Source organism: Pogona vitticeps, chromosome 2 (assembly GCF_051106095.1).
Source record: "Pogona vitticeps strain Pit_001003342236 chromosome 2, PviZW2.1, whole genome shotgun sequence".
Lineage (NCBI taxonomy): Eukaryota > Metazoa > Chordata > Lepidosauria > Squamata > Agamidae > Pogona > Pogona vitticeps.
The window spans coordinates 150,679,954-150,696,901 of NC_135784.1; positions in this window are offsets into that span (position 1 = coordinate 150,679,954).

Sequence of the window (16,948 nt, forward strand, 5' to 3'; positions counted from 1 at the left end):
TTGGCTTATGGGTGCTGAGATCTCTTGTACGTATGCTTGCTATGCATGTGTGCCTTTTACACACAGGGGCTAATGTTACAGACATCTATAACAGGTAGTTCAAGACAGTCAGCATGTTTTTTTACATGTTCCAGCTCCCATAGTGCAAATTCCCAAAGGGAAGCACTAACCAGAAACAAGCTCTCCTGCAAGTGCCATTTGGGGCATGTGCTGGAATCTATCCCGGAGAAACAAGGCTTTGCAAAAACAGATGCCTCTTAAAAGCACCTTACCAGGTGGAAGATTCAGGCATGGACCTGTCCACTCACCAATGGTGCTGAAAACGGTGGGCAGAAGGGTACGTTTCATTGCAGCTTAGGGGAGACAGTATGCCCACAGTATCATCCCTGAGGGCTTCTGTAGCAGCCAGATCTCATTGCTCCACATTTCCAGTTGGCACTTGGAACAGTGATGAGACTTTTACTCCCAGGGAGGGAACGTTGTTGTAGTCCAGCCATCAGATGAATATAGCATGAATGAGAGCTGGAGCTCAGAAGCTGTAGGATAAATGCTAGATGGAGCAGTGTTGTGTAGGGAGGAGCCACATGACAGGGTAACAAGGGCTGAATACGAGGAACAAAGACTTAAAGCCCAATCTTTGCCTCTGGCTATTGGGTGAATAGCTGAGTTGTGGCCATAGATTTAGTCTCCTGCAGGACCAGGCATGCTTCTTGAGAAGCATGGCATGGGCACGAAAAAGCAGAGGCTCCTGCTTTTCAAGTAGAGCAGTGGTTTCCAAACCTTGGGTGACCCATGTGTTCTTGGACCGCAATTTCCAGAAGCCTTCAGCACCAGCTGTGCTGCCCCAGGATTTCTGGGAGCTGCATTCCAAGAACATCTGGGTTACCCATGGTTGAGAACCACTGAAGAAGGGCACGGTTCATTCAATTTGTTCAGCATGAAATAACGATACACAATCTGATTCTAGGAATTTTGTACTGAGGGACGCATCTGCACTGCTGATGGAAGAGCCAGGAGCTGATAGCTAGGGGAACCCAAGCCAGGATCTTCAAATGCCTGCTGTGCTGGATCCAGCTTCTTTGAGGAGTCAAGCATTTCCCACAACACTGCCCTGCCTTGCAGCCACAGAGCTTGTGTGGGCCCATGGATCTGGCAGAGAGTGGTGGAGCACAGGAGGGGCACAGCCTGGAAGAAGGCATTTCAAAGGCCTAGCTCCAGCTCCACCATTTGCCTGAGCCAGTGATTCACTTGGAGCTTTCCATGGTGCTGCAACCACTGAGCTCCCTTGCCTCACTGGGTCTCTGCCTGTAACAGATGAGCCAGAACATCTGTTGGCTGCAACTGAGGGCAGAAACTCCGGGAGTCTTTGCATATGGCACGGAATTGCTCTGTAAACCTTGGCAGCAAATGCTCCAAATCCAGGGTGCTGTGCCCAGAAATCAAAGTCCTTTCGTTCTGCAGTTTCCTGCCTGCTTTCAATCAGTCTATTTACCTTGCTAATCCCCACAGAGCCCAAGCAAAGCGCCAGGGATGCTCGTAGGGCTGGTTCTTCCTCAAGGCAAATAAGTTGTGGCTTTTGAGGTACATCAAGAGTTTGAACCTAAAATAGTGGGGAAGCTAAACAAAAATCTCAGAGTGTTCAATTATGGCAGGGGAGGGGAACCTGCAGCTTTCCAAATGTTGTTGGATTCAAACTCCTGTCTGCCCCAGCCAGTGCAGTCAATGGCCAGGGATGATGGCACTGTAGTCCAATAAGATATGCAGCATCACAGTTTCTCCTCTCTTGATTTAGGGGATGGAAATCCATCCAGGTGATTTGCTTCTGTTTCAAGCCATTCTACCTCCTAAGCATCTTTCAATGTCGCATCTTGCTCCTCTGTGTCTGAGGTCCTTGGCAGCTTGATTCTTTCCTCAAATAGCTTTTCAGCTAGATTTTTTGTCAGTATCAGAAGTTAGGGTCTGTGGCGGAGGACTGGGGAGCCTTCAGGTTGGGCAGGACATGTCAAACTGAATATGAGCTGCCTCACATGCCTAGGTGATGAGTTTATCTCATGCTTTCAAAATCTAGTGGGACCTGCACATGTGAAAAGGTCAACTCTGATCCAGCACTGCAGGCAGGATGTTCACTGCAGGTAAAATATTCACAGTCTAATGTATTCCTAAAATGGTCCCTGCAGTGCTAGTGATCTGTAACTGAGGGTGTGACTATACAGTGGGGAAAATATAATTTGATCTGCTGTGTGTTGGCAGTTTATCAAAATGGTTTTCCCAATGGAAATCACTGTAGCTGCCATCCAGAGAACAATTTGCAGAAGTCAGCAGGGTAGAAGCACAGTTTTTCGGCTTTATGAAGCCCTAAGAGCAGAAGCCATCTTAAGGTGCTAACAAGGTGCTAATTGCCAGTTTACACCTCACTCTCTTTTTAAAAACTTAGTTCTCTGAAGTGCCCCTATAGAAGTTTGTTCCAGTGCTGATTCAAAATCTTTAAGAAACAAAGAAAGAAATCATTTAGAGGTAAGGTTTGGAGGGAATTGACACCTCCCTTGAGTGTCCCTTTGCAATGGATCAAGCAACCTGATTGGAATGAATTTATTCTCCCCCTGCTGGCTGAACAAGAATAAATGATTCCCTATTTTTAAAAAAGCCAATTCCACCCCAGGGTTCCTCACTGAACAATAAGTCACAAGGTTCTAATTTGAATTCATCTGTGCACAATCTGATGTAAATGACCAATGTAGTCACCCACTATGGCAAGTTACTGGTACACAGCCATAATGCTTTACGTGATTTGAACCCTGCCCACATAGCAAATACAAATGCCCTGCAGTCTCTTGGCAAGTGGAGCTAGAAAACTCTGCTGGAAGCTCTGCTAACAAATATATGCATTCAGACCTGTGATTAGCAGAAAGCACGGGCGGGGGGCAGAGTCCCATTGTAATTTTCTTCCTCTTAGACTATAACATGAGTGGGAGGACCTGCTTTTTTCTAGATGATGCTGGACTTCCACTTCTGTTTGTCCAGTGTGGCAACATCTAGAAGAAACAGGCACCTCACCCTGCCCTACTGAAATACTATGGGTTGCAGATTTCAGCTTAGGTTTTAAGTTTAGACACCTTCTGCTACTACCACAGTGCATTTGTGGTGTATTATATACCATTGTGTGGATCCCCAGGCCGTCCATTGGTAGGGAGGCAACAAAGAGGCCCATGGGTGCAGTCATCAAGACACAGTAGACCAGGTTCTGCTGACAACCATTAACTTTATTGGACAACTATGCATAGGTGGGCCCTCAGGGCTCTGAGTGATCTTCTCTCATACATCCTCCTCCTCCTGCAGACCCCCACGTATAGGCAAATTTGTTTTTTTTTCCCCTCCTGGTTCTTGGTGCTGGGGCTGTCCCTGGGTGGTTATCTGCACCCCTAGGTGCTTGATGCAGGACAGTCCTCTGCTTGCTACCAATGCTGTACATTCTTTACCTGTCTCTTTTGTGGTCCTCTTGCATCTGTGGGTTTCTCTGCAGCTGGCAGAACCACTTGAACTGGCACTGTTGAACCAGGTTTTCTGAGTTCTACTCCATCACTCAGTCCACTACACCACAGAGGGTATTTGTGTGTTTTGGTTATCTTTATAAATATAATAATAGAAGAACTGCCTTGCTGGATGGGTCCAAAGGTTCACCCAAGTGAGGACTATTCTGATGCCTACGAGATATTCTTACGCTACGGTTACAGTGTATGGCCACCACCCTCTACTGTTTGCCCCTAGCTTCTGTCCCTTGGATCAACAATAGGACCACTGTTCGTTCGTTCGTTTAGTCATTTAGTCGTGTCCGACTCTTCGTGACCCCATGGACCAGAGCACGCCAGGCCCTCCTGTCTTCCACTGCCTCCCGGAGCTGTGTCAGGTTCATGTTGGTTGCTTCGCAGACACTGTCCAGCCATCTCATCCTCGGTCGACCCCTTCTCCTCTTGCCGTCACACCTTCCTAACATCAGGGTTTTTTCCAAGGACTCTTTTCTTCTCATGAGATGGCCAAAGTACTGGAGCCTCAGCTTCAGGATCTGTCCTTCCAGTGAGCATTCAGGGTTGATTTCCTTTAGAACTGATAGGTTTGTTCTCCTTGCAGTCCAGGGGATTCTCAAGAGCCTCCTCCAGCACCACAATTCAAAGGCATCAATTCTTTGGCGGTCTGCTTTCTTTATGGTCCAGCTCTCACTTCCATACATCACGACAGGAAAAACCATAGCTTTGACTATTCGGACTTTTGTTGGCAATGTGATGTCTCTGCTTTTCAAGATGCTGTCAAGATTTGTCATCGCTTTCCTCCCAAGAAGAAGGCGTCTTTTAATTTCAGGGCTGCTGTCTCCCTCTGCAGTGATCATGGAGCCCAAGAAAGTCAAATCTGTCACTGCCTCCATATCTTCCCCTTCTATTTGACAGGAGGTGATGAGACCAGTGGCCATTATCTTAGTTTTTTTTGATGATGAGTTTCAGGCCGTTTTTTGCACTCTCCTCTTTCACCCTCATTACAAGGTTCTTTAATAGAACCACCACCAGCTCTTAAAGAGCCATTTTAAAAAGTCCTTGCTGATCCTTCTTAGTGCCAGCACCAATAGAGTGCTACCAATTTCCACATGGAAAACCTCTCTAGGCATTACCGCTGTTCACTGGCCACCGGGATCATTTTTGCAGCATTCAAAAAAGAAAAGGCAGACATTAGGCTTGCAGAATACACTCCTTTTTATAATCAATGAATTAGCTAATTATAATGAAGCCTATCTGGGCTATATGCAGAGTGGTTGCTTCAAGAGCGTGTTTTTGGAAATAACAAACAGGATGCTTCTTAGCACAAGCTCAGCCCAGGATCTTGTGTTTTTCCTTCAGTAAAGCAATGCTCTCAGTTCTCTCTCTCTCTCTCTCTCTCTCTCTCTCTCTCTCTCTCTCTCTCTCTCTCTCTCACGCACACACACACACACACACACACACACACACACACACACACACACACACACACACACACACACACACACACACACACACACACACACACACACACACACACACACACACCAGACTTGATTTTGCTCCCAAACTTTTCTCCATCTCTGCAGGCTAAATGTAAAAGGCAGGGAGCCTTTTCATTGCTCTTGGTGTTAGAAACCCTTCCCGAACAAATGGAACTCACCCAAAGGTCTACACCTGCTTGCTAAAATCTACATCAGGAGTGGGGAACACCCTGAGCCTCTGAGCCATCTGGACTCCAAAAAAGATTCCTGCCATTATGTCTCAAAACCACAGATAAGATGGTATATAAAGGTCAAAAAGCCATTGTAGGAAGTTGAGCTGTGCTTCTCCAAGCTGAGGAGCTGCTGCATGGAACTAAGGCCAGCTCTGTAGTTCTAGGCAGCTGTCTGAAAGAATGAAACAGTATGTAGTAGCCCAGGAATCACCTGCACCAGCCTTACTCCTAAGTAAACCCTCAGAGGATTGAATTGTGTTTTGGGTGTTTAGAAACAAAATAGTCATAAGAATTCTAGTTGGCACTGCCCACCTCTGGAATCCAAACCCCAAAAGACCCTTCTCAATATTCGAATTTGAATGTTCACTATCCCTGGTCTACATCATGTACATGAATAGTTTCACAGGCTGCTAAGGAAAATCAGTTTCCTGAAGCTGATAAAAGATCCACTGACAGGAGGTCAGAGTTAACTGACCAGAACCTTCCAGACGACTAGCAGAGGTCCCAGGAAGCAAAACTTCAGGAAACAAAGAAGTTGCCCTATAGTTGTTCCACAGAGAAATCGAAAGTGGTATTTAAATGGGAATAGATAGTGTAGCAGGGCTGACCGCATGATTCTGTGGCAGAAAAAGGTTTTGTTTACTGTGCTGGCTGGAGAATTCTGGGCATTGTGGTTCCAGAAAAGTAATTTTTCTAAGCTCTGTTCTCTGGTCAGCAGACCCTGGCCTGCACTTATTAATGTGTTCATTCCTAGTTCAGGGAATCCACTGATAGTCTTCAATCTGCTCTTCCCACAAATCCTGAAGCCAGCCCAAGTAAGGCGTGTAATGTATACAGAGGCCCTGAGCCAAATTTCTCTGACTTGGATGAGCAGAAACTGTATGTATTTGAATCTATACATATCCGGAGTGTTTAAGTGGATATTGAGCAACTGCTCACATATATCCTCAAATATCTGTTCCAAAGAAACACAAGGTTTCTAGTGGAGATGATATGTTTAAACAAACATATATATATATATTTAAGGGATCCCAGCTGTCCAGTTGGCACACCATCAGTCCCTACCCATCTAACATCAATGTCCTGAGGAATCAGATGCTGCTCTGGATTCTACTTCCAGGAATTCAGGGCTAAGCACTATTTGAGAAATGGATGAAGCAAAGCAGGTTTAATGGCACAACAGTGAAGTAGACAGCATGTAAAACCCCTGACAAAAAATGATGCCATAGCACACTGTTCCATAAATAAAACACCATCCTATGCCTACCTCACCACCTAGATGTTTCTGTACACTCAACTGGGAAGCCAGAAAATGTTGCCAAGTGTCTGATCATTCCTCTGAGTGCACATAAACTCCCTAAGGGATAAATCATTGATTTCTGTACTTCTAAGGATAGGTAGCTGGCTGGATAGTTCAGTGGTTTATGTATCTGGCTGCAGAGCCAGAGGTTGGGAGTTCAATTCGCCTCCTTTGAGTAGAGCCAGCCTGTGTGCCCTTGGGGGCAAGCTGCTCAGTCCCAGGGTGCCACAAAAAGAAGGGAATGGTAAACCACCTCTGACTCTAAAAGCCAATGCATACACAGCCCTCCTTGATTTCTTCTTAAAAGAGTTATGTAGGGGAGCCTGATTTTCTTTCACACTACCTGGAATTGCACCTCCTCATTTCTCTTTTCAGTCCTTTCTTCAGCTGTGCATTGGCAAAATAAGTACGTTTATTTAAGATTATCAATCATCATCATCATCGTCATTTATTTCTGTTGAGGGGGAAAATGGAAGAAACCTTCCAATTTTTCCATGGTTTCCGTTCCTTCCTTTCCCCCTCTTTTATCTTCCTTCTCTTTCTTGGATTTGAAATTTGTGATGTTCCACCCCCAGGCACCCTGTAGCTCTGTGACTGCGAGCACATAGGATGTTGGATGACTGTAGAAACAAGTCCCTAAACAGATTTAATCCGCAGGAAAGGCAAGGAAGATTCATTTTTAGGGTAAAGAGCATACCTTCCTTATCCATTGGCACCAACCCAGCCACTTCCTTAGTTTCCTTTTCTCCAGTTATCGCAGCATCACATCTTTTAAAAAATATTTTTGACCCCACAAATGCCTGTTTTGACACAAGCAATCTGTGGAAGTTGTTGCTGCAGGTATTTTGATCCTGGCTACTAATAGTGGTCACCTCAGAAATGTACAAATACACCCAGTTCAGTTCATATTTACACATCAGTCTAAAGACAGTGTACATCCCTAGCCCACTGTGATATCCCCTCACCACCTAAGTGCAGGGAAGAGTCTGATAAGAGACATATTGAAGGATTGTTTAAATAAGCAAATGTAGTGTGCCTCCATCTCATGTTACATTTCCCAGTTATACTGGCAACTTTTAAAAAGTCCTGATTATCTAGACCTTAATCTATAGAGAATGTTTCCAAATGAATTCTGTAAGGTCAGTGCAGCACACCTCTGCCTCTTTGTCATGAAAAGCTTCCCTTTCCTAAGCAACTGCTTTAAGTGAGGGGGAAAACCCACCCACATATTGGTTGTTTTCACATTTAGCCTTTATTGCAGGGTGCGACACATTTTTTCTGCTTTTTCATGTGTATTTTTAAAAGTATTTTTAAACTGTTCTTGAATTTGTAGAGTTTAAAATGTCATTAAGGCCAGTACCTTCATGCCTAAATGTAAAACAGAAGGGCAACCACATAAGCAGGCTTCCCACAGTGTGTCCATTCTTGCATAGGTTGCAAGATCGGTCATGTAACTGATACATGGCAGGAACCCTGATGGAGAGATGGAGATGCTTATCCAATTGACTTTCTGCTCTGTGTTTAAGCAAAAGGACACTGGTCTGTATGCGGAATTGTTCTTTAAATGTCATCATTTATTGTGTTTTTAGTGTATTTGTCTTTAGCCATTACAAGCTACTTGGGTCCCTGCTTCTGGGAAAGATAGCATAGAAATGAAAGAATTAATTAATTAATAAAAGCCTGGGACTTTAATCTTTCATTCAGTCATTTTGATAAATACCTGTGATATTATTAAACCTCTTATTAACCTTGCATTTATTGTTTTCTGTATGCTTCGTGTGTGTGTGTGTGTGTGTGTGTGTGTGCGTGTGTGTGTGTGTGTGTGTGTGAGACATACTTAATATCTCCCTTTCACACACACACACACACACACACACACACACACACACACACACACACACACACTTAAAATGTTAGATCCAGGGCTGACAGGATTTCACAGGAAGGAATGATTCTCAGTTCTGGGATCTAAAAAAGTCTCAGTTCTCAGCAGGGCTGCTCATATTTGAATTTTTTATCTGCTTAACTGCAGTTTCCGCTAAACCTTTTTGAGGGCCACGTAATTTATGTTTCTTAGAGATACTGCCCTTTTCATTAGAAGCTTCCTTCTTAATGGCCTCTGCTCCTAACTGCTTTCCATAAAACACAGCATGGCATTATTGATGAACTGCCACTTGATTATCTAGTTCTTGTTCCTCGTGGGAGTTTAATTACTATTTTTTTTTCTCATTTTTTCATTCTGTTATTTTGGATTAGAAAAGAAAGGAACAAGGAGATGCAAGTGACTAAAACCCCTTTCCTTCATGAAAAACAAGATATGACTAATGAAGGCCGACCCCTCCCTCCATTCTGAACAGGAAGCAAATAGAGACAGAAATCATGAGGAGAAAACTTCCAATTAAAGCTACATGGGAACTTTCATGAGCAGGGTTTAGTCTGACATCAGTATATAGAAAATGCATGAGAACAGGCACTGCTGGATAATATTGGACCTCCAAAGTGCCACGTGGAGCCAGTTTTAATACTGTTTCTGACCAATTACAAAAGAACACAATCAGACTTCAAGGTCCCTAGTAGAGAAGCCAACATCAGCTATGGGGAAAAAAAGCTGAGAAGCTGAGATGCAACACAAAAGACACAATACCACAGACTGGCATCTGGGTTCTCCATAAAAAGTTAATGAAATAAGAGATGGTAATCCCAGTATACAAAGTATAGCAGACAAAGAAGATATGAAATCAGTTCATAATCATAGAAACAGATAAGAGGTTAGGCCACAAACTTTGGTGTGAGAATAAAGATATTACAAGTACACAACAAAGATATCTAATATTCAACATGCTGTTTGTGGACAAGAGAAGCATGGCCTCTCAGTATACTCTCCCCTTACCATATTTGTAGCAACCTTACATCATATTTCATTAATAACATATGCCTAACGTTTAAAAAATATATATATCACTGCAGTCTGGGCCCTATCTCACGTTACATCTCCCATTTAGGGTTACTAACTTTTTCACTGTCCCCAAATCCTTTTTAACAGCAGTTTGATTTCCATATGATTCACTAATAATGCCATGAAAACTCCCCCACAACAAGGGACCATTACAATTACAGGAGCCGGTGAGGGCAACCTGTTTCTTCCTTTCAGGGTGTTTGCCTGTTTCCCATATCGTCCATCACGAAGCGCATGTCTGGAATGGGAAGACAATCCATCCATCCAGACACTCCAATGTTGCTAGAGGTTATAAATAAGGTAAAGAGTGCAAGCTGAGGGAGAAGCAGGTAAGGTAACTATAATTCAGACACAGAAAGTGATGCTGGAAGTGGAAAATGCAGAAAGATTCAGCTTCTCTGGTGACTCAGAGGTTGAAGAACCCAGAATGCCAGTGAACCTCATCTAGGGTGTTTGGGGTGTTTCGGTATCAAACCCTTGTTATACATTTCCAGAAATATCACAGTGGAAAAACTGAGTCTGCGTAAGCCCCTTCGTGCCAAGGTGCAAACGAGTCACCCATGTGGGAAAATAGAACTTGAGAAGCAAAAGAAAAATATAACCTGGAAATAGAGAAGCATCACAAATGTTCGAAAATAACCAGTGTATCACCTTGGTCTGCCAGGAGCTATCACGAAATCCCGGACAGGAAAATAAATAGTCTTTTTTTCCTGTGGTAGGGAGTTAAGAATATAGATAATGACTTTCTCCTAAGTTACTCAGCTACGCAGCTTTTCCAGTGGGGTGGCTGAAATATCTCAGATCTTTAGCAAATGGATCCTTCCTCCTTCTTCACAGTCGCCCTGCTGCGAGACTCAGACACGGTGGGTGCAAATTATAAATAAGTCAAAAGAACTTTTAAATATAGCCCTGCACATCCACCCCACCTCCTTTGCTTCATTATAAGAAGCAGAGCTGGCCCCGCCTGGAATGGAAAGACCCATCACATCTGGGAAGCTGAGCAACATCTGGATTCTTTAGCCACAAACTGCACTTTTCTGGTTCAGAAGGAGATTGGTTAAAGGAAGAAGGGAGGGAGATGATTCCGGAAGGAGCAGGGAGGAAAAAAGGTCCCAATTTTCAGTCTGCTAAATTTGCTAAATTGTGTTCATGAATTTAACCCTTCACTGCCTTCTCAACTAAGCAGGAACTGCAAAATAGAAACCAAGCTTGGAATACTTCATACCACAGAGCATTCTGTAATCCAAGTTTTGAAACATACACATATTAATTATGTTTCATGATTAATACTAGCTGTAATATTGGGAGGTATTTTTTTCCAAAAATGAGCATAGATATGGATCTGGGTGAGTCAGGGAAACCTTAACATATTAGTAATCCTGCTCAAGTCTACATTTTCTTCAGCAGATTCAAAAAAAAGTCTCTCATCTGACACTGAACTCACTTGCAGGTTGGAAATGAGTCATCCCCTGGATTTCATGCTTTTCACTATGTTGCAATGGATTTCTTGGCACTTCACACTGATCAAAATATATATTTAAATAAAGATCTAAGCCAATATTCTGCTGGTTACAGCCTGCAGAGCTTTCCCAGTCTCCATCAGGCTGCTGTACAAAATGGAGATTGCCCTGTTGAAATAAAAGGGTTTATGTTCAGACAAGGAAGTAACGGATACCTCCTTGTGCCAGCTTGAAAGAGCCCAATGGCTTGCACAAAATGTCACAAATAGGGAGGAAATGGGGAGGATTTTGCTCTTTTGAGAGAAAATACATATGGAAGTATGCATTTTTTAAAAAACCAAGTGGCAAATTTAATTGCACAGGAAAATGTATTTTAGAGACATGTTTTGAGAAGTTAATGCAGACAAATGAGGAAATGGTCTGGAATTTATGAATGAAAACATACAAAAGTGATGCAAAAAATACGTAGATTCTCTCCTCCCTGTTTTAGTGCTGGATGCAAAATCCATATTGAGCGCACATCCTGTCTCACCACAATGGTCTTTGTCATTTGTACATACAAATGCAGATACAAATGTAAAACAGCATCAAGGAAGTTTCACTAGCACATACATTTTGTGTGAATCCGAAACACCAACACAACGTATTTGGTTCTATAAATAAAGAGTAGAGGTAGGGATACATTTGTCAGCCATTGGGTTTGTTAGAATGTACATAACAATGCCAATGGCTGGCAAATGTATCCCTACCAGCCTGTCATCAACCTGCACTTCATTTATAGAACTAAATGCATTGTTTTGGTGCATCTGAAAAATGTTACTATAACTAGCGTGAACTCTGGTACAAACAAGATATAATAGCAATTCACTAGAATTGTTCCTCTGCTTCCCAACTTCTTTGGGGCATCAGAAGCAAAGCTTCTGAACTACAGCTCCCAGAGTCCCTCAGATAACATGGGCAAGGCTAGCGTTATTTTACTAGTATCCAACATGACTAGTGCAAAGCATGCTAAAAAGTGTAAAAATGACTAGTGTAAAAAATAGGCAGAAAAGTATATAGCATGGCCCTAATAGTGACAGTTGTGAGAATGACCCATCTGAATATATTTTGGTTGGTTCAGAACACACCTTGTGACTTGATCCTGTTGCCTGACAGAAGCAGCTTGTAGAACCAATGAACAAATACATGTTATCTATCAATTGACTTGTCTAGACTTGATGACTGGTAGCTGAATGCCTGACCAAGCTCTGGTGAAGTGAAGTGCACCCCATTGGGAAAGAAGGTGAAAGAGAACTACAAGGTGAGCACCACAATCACCTGGGCTAGCGTTATGGGGAAAATGGCTCCTATGTGTTTATGAACTATGTACGAGAGAGGGGGTCGAGCTGATTAAACAGCCATGAGCCAAAGCACCCTAGCAAAACTTCCAGTCATGGAATTTTTATTAGCTTACACAAGTCCAGGCCTTCTCAAGAGTACTGAATCCAATGCCATGTGCTCACATGGTGACAATGAGAATGCAGAGAACTAAGAACAATTGTTGGGGGATTGTATGAATTATGGTAGAGTAACAACACCCTTTGAGGTGAAAACATGACCATGCAAGTTAGCCTCTTGCTTCAGAAGTGTCACGTGCGTTGGAAAACCTGGTGCCAAAAATGCCTGGGAAATGTAACACTGGCTGTTGAACTGACTTAAGCAAGGAATATTCTGTAGTAAAACTATTGCCCTTAGGAGTTGTTAGTCACACTCAATGTCTATTAAGTGGCTGAGCAAATCCTTCATCAGGAACCTCTGTGTTGCACATATATACAGATTATGTGCCATTAATTGTCATGGCTCTGTCCTAAAGAATTCTGGGATTTGTAGTTTGGTAGGAAAGAGTATAGGGGCCTCTATTATAGTTCAGGGCCTGTGCAGTAGCGAATTCTTCATAATTCTATGAACTGCATATCCCAAAATTCCATGTAATAGAACCATGGCTGTTAATCTCAAATTATTAAAACATTGTACAGTAGTACAGTTTTCTTGAATAAAGCATTGTTATGATAAGCCACCAACAAGATAAACTATCTACAAAGCTCTGCTAAAAGAAACGCTAACTGGAATGAAAGAGATGTGTCTGTTACTGAGATAAGAGAAAACGGGAACTTTAAGGTACTCCTATTATTGTTGGCTAGATAATTCAGTGAATTAGACAACAGAGGTTGGGAGTTCAGTGCCTTACTGTCCCTCCCAGGAGTACAGCCGGCCTATGTAGCCTTGGGAAAAACTACACAATCTCAGAGTGCCCCCAGAAGCGGGTGGTAAACAACTCCTGAGTATTCTCTGCCTAGAAAACCCTGGAAAAGTTTGCTGTAAGTTTGATTTGATGGCACACAATTGTTTCCTTGGTGTCATGGGGCTAAACTGGGCCTAACCTATGACTAGAAATTTGAGAGTGACTAAACATATTACCTTGGGGGGGGGGGAGATGAAGTGTCTGTATTGAACATGCCTAGGTGTATGGACAGTTCAGGAGATGGCAACTGGCACACAATCTCAGAGAACCGAAGACACAAAATAGATTAGTAATGTCTTATACTGAGTCAATATCTTTTGTTTAGGAGTATGTAAACTTTCAAATGTCACAGAACTTTTCAGCAGGGGCAATAGAAACTAAATAAGTATCCATCAAGGACCAAGGGCCAGTAGCAGTGTAGTTACTTGCACCAATTCTTGATTTGGCCATTTATGCCGTTGGATGAGTGAGAGAAAAGTGTTTAGGATCAGGCACACCATTACAAACTGGGGAGGGGGCATGTGTGGGAAAGAGCTGGACTGTCTTCCTAGATTATTCAATGTCAGCTTTAGCTGAGCCTGCCCTGTATTAATCCTCGGAAGTGATTTTGCCGTCGCCGCCTGCCGCCCCTTGCCTGGCTTCTAATTAACTCCTTGCGCCTCTGGTTTTGTGTTTGGCAAGTACCCCACCTTGTCGGAACGCCCCTCTGCTTCCCCCCACCCTCTCCGGGGGCATTCCTCTCTAAACTGGCCATCTCACCAAGGCAACGTGGCAAGCATCCCCCCTAATCCCCGGGCGCTTCAGCCCATCACCTACTGGCTGTTAGGTGGCCCATGCCTGGGAGAGACAATTAGGGACAAAGCGCTGAGCCCCAGGGGTCTAACACAAACCTTCATGGGTAGGTTGTGTGGCATTTGGGGAGTTTAATGAATTGTCCATCATGTCTTTCAGTGCTGCTCGGCCAGGCTGGATTAATCTGAGAAGACCCAGTGGGGTAGAAGACACTAAGCCTGTATTTATTACTCTTCCATTGTAACTAATTGAGGTAATTATCTGTGACTCCAGCCCGGCGTGACAATGCGGCATTCACTCCTCCAAAGCTGCCATGCCGGGAGAGCTCAGCTTCCACAACCAGGCACAGGGAGACAGATCCCATGGCATCATGGGAGAATAGGCAGCTTCCCATAAGCCTATGTGTCCATCTGGAAAGAAGCCAATGTTCAGCGGTGTTAATCACAGGATGGGAAGATGGAGAGATGGCTGGATGGACAGACAAATAGATCGATTATATGCTGATTTCCAATGTTGCACTCCTTGAGGCAGACCTTTTCCACTGGGAATGAGCAAATGTTTGGAAACATGTCGGTGTGAAATATGACAATTTTGTTAATCCGTGCCTGCATCTACCTTATTCTCTGTATTTTAAAAAGCTTATAAAATCTTCACTCTGTGGTACTCTCAGGCAAGACTTTTATCATGCAAGCGCCCTGCCTCATTTACAGGGCATCCATATAATGCCATCTTCCATTTGCAATCCTTCCATGTTTTCTCATTGCTTCCTTCATCTTTTTTCTTTTTAAAAATTTGTTACGGAATTAAACATAGAGTCCTTTGAGTGATAGAGTCAGAAGCTGTTTAACCCTAGCTAGAAAAAACACAATTAGAAGAAACTCATGCAAATGGCAAGAATGCATGTAATGGAAGTCTAAATTGGGGCCTTTCCCATATATGACAGTAGCTGCATGTAGAAATGGTGTTACCATTAAATAGAGAGGTGACTGCCTCAGAGAGCAGATGCTCATAGGTAGCACAGCAGCATCTGCAACCCCTAGGTGGTCTTCCTCTCTGTTGGAAGATAGAAATGTGTGATTCACATACTTTGTCCTAGGCCAAAACCCAGCATGCTACTTCAGGTATGGTGGTGGAAGAGGCTATCCCACTGCTAATATTAAAGTTAAGATCTAGCTTATATTACTATTGCCATTGCTAATATTAAAGTTAAGCTCCACAGACAATCAATGTCTTTACATGGAACAGAGAGGGCACCATTTTACACTTTGCCTCAGGTATTAAAAGTGTCCTAGTTTAATTAATTTATCCCTGCCTCTTTCCATTATGTGTCTAACATGGCTTGCAAAATACCTGTAACATTAACTTCAGTATTAAAACAGCATGATTTGCAGTTAGATCACACTAGAGAAAAGACAGAAAATAGGCCTAAGATCTTTTTACATTTATTTACCAGTCCCCAACAAAGCCAGGTAAACATGAGCCACTTAGAAGTGCAGAGCAGAACCAGATTTCTACAAAAATGCCAGTGAGGACTGCCCCCCAAAAATGACAACAACCTCCTAAATCACGAGTGGAGAATGTGTGGCCTTCCGGATGTTGCGGAACTGCAAATCTCATCATTTCTCAATACTAATCTAAAGCACACTTACAATAGGACTTAATCTGACTTCATCGTTTTAAACCTAACCCTGGGTTGAAAATTTACCTCAGAATTCTAGTTGGATGTTTTCTTCAACCCAATTGTTAGTCCCCTATGAATGTCTCATTTATGGTGCACCTCTAGCAATTGTGCAACAGATTCTATTTTGTTTATTTATTTCTTAGTACAGTAATATATATATATTAATACTGCGTAATAAAAGCTGTTCTCTGAGCAATGAGTAGTAACATTTCACAGCAGTGAAAAAAAGTTAGGGGGGAATCAAAACTTAATAAAACAACCACAGTGTCCATTAAAATAAACAAAACCACAAACAAAATAATGATAAAGTAGAGTTAAAACCAATAAACGGTCTTAAGATCAAAATGAATAGAAAATAAAAGGGTCTCTACCTATTGTCAAAAAGACTATTATAGGAGCCAGTTGACCTTCTACATGCCATAGGTAGGATGTGAATGCCCTATGAAATCTCCCTATAACATGAAGGCCATGAGACATCATTCCAGTGAGTTTCCTTGAAATTTTATTCTTGTAAGCTACATATATCACCCATATGGAGAAAATATAACATTTAGTACAAAATAATGTCCATTATTTGGACAAAGTGTGGCCCACCAGATGTTAGGCTGCCATTCCCAGCATTTCATAGCACTGGTTGGGTAGTTAGGAATTACATAAATTGTAGTCCAGCAATCTTTGGAAGACCACAACTTATCCCCTGCCCCTGCACTTTGTTGTCATGTGCCATGAAGTTGATTCCAACTTATAGTGACTCTAATAGGGGTTTTGAAGGAAGTGAGATGTTCAAAGAGGAATTTACTTTCACTACCCTCAGTGACTTTCCATGGCCAAGACAAGATTTGAACCCAGGTCTCCTGAATCCGAATCTGACGTCACACTAGTTCTCACCACTGCTTCAGTGCCTGGTTGTTCTTTACGGCCCACACTCCATGTGTGTGTGGAGCAAGACTCCATTACTGAGAGGACACAACTCTTCTCTCAGGAGTAGGAGCTGTATTTTGGGCTGAAATTCTGAAGACATCTTCTGCTCATTTATGTCTATACAGAAGCCCCCCAAAAGAGCATCACATTGTAAATGTTTGAATTCACCCAGAATAACTACCACAATCATATATGATTTCCCAGTCCACACATCAACAGTATTTAATATTTATTTTCATTTAAAGGAGGTTCATATCTATCTATCGATTGATTGATTGATCGATCGCTCTAAAACCATTCCCTCTGAACCCAGCTTTCC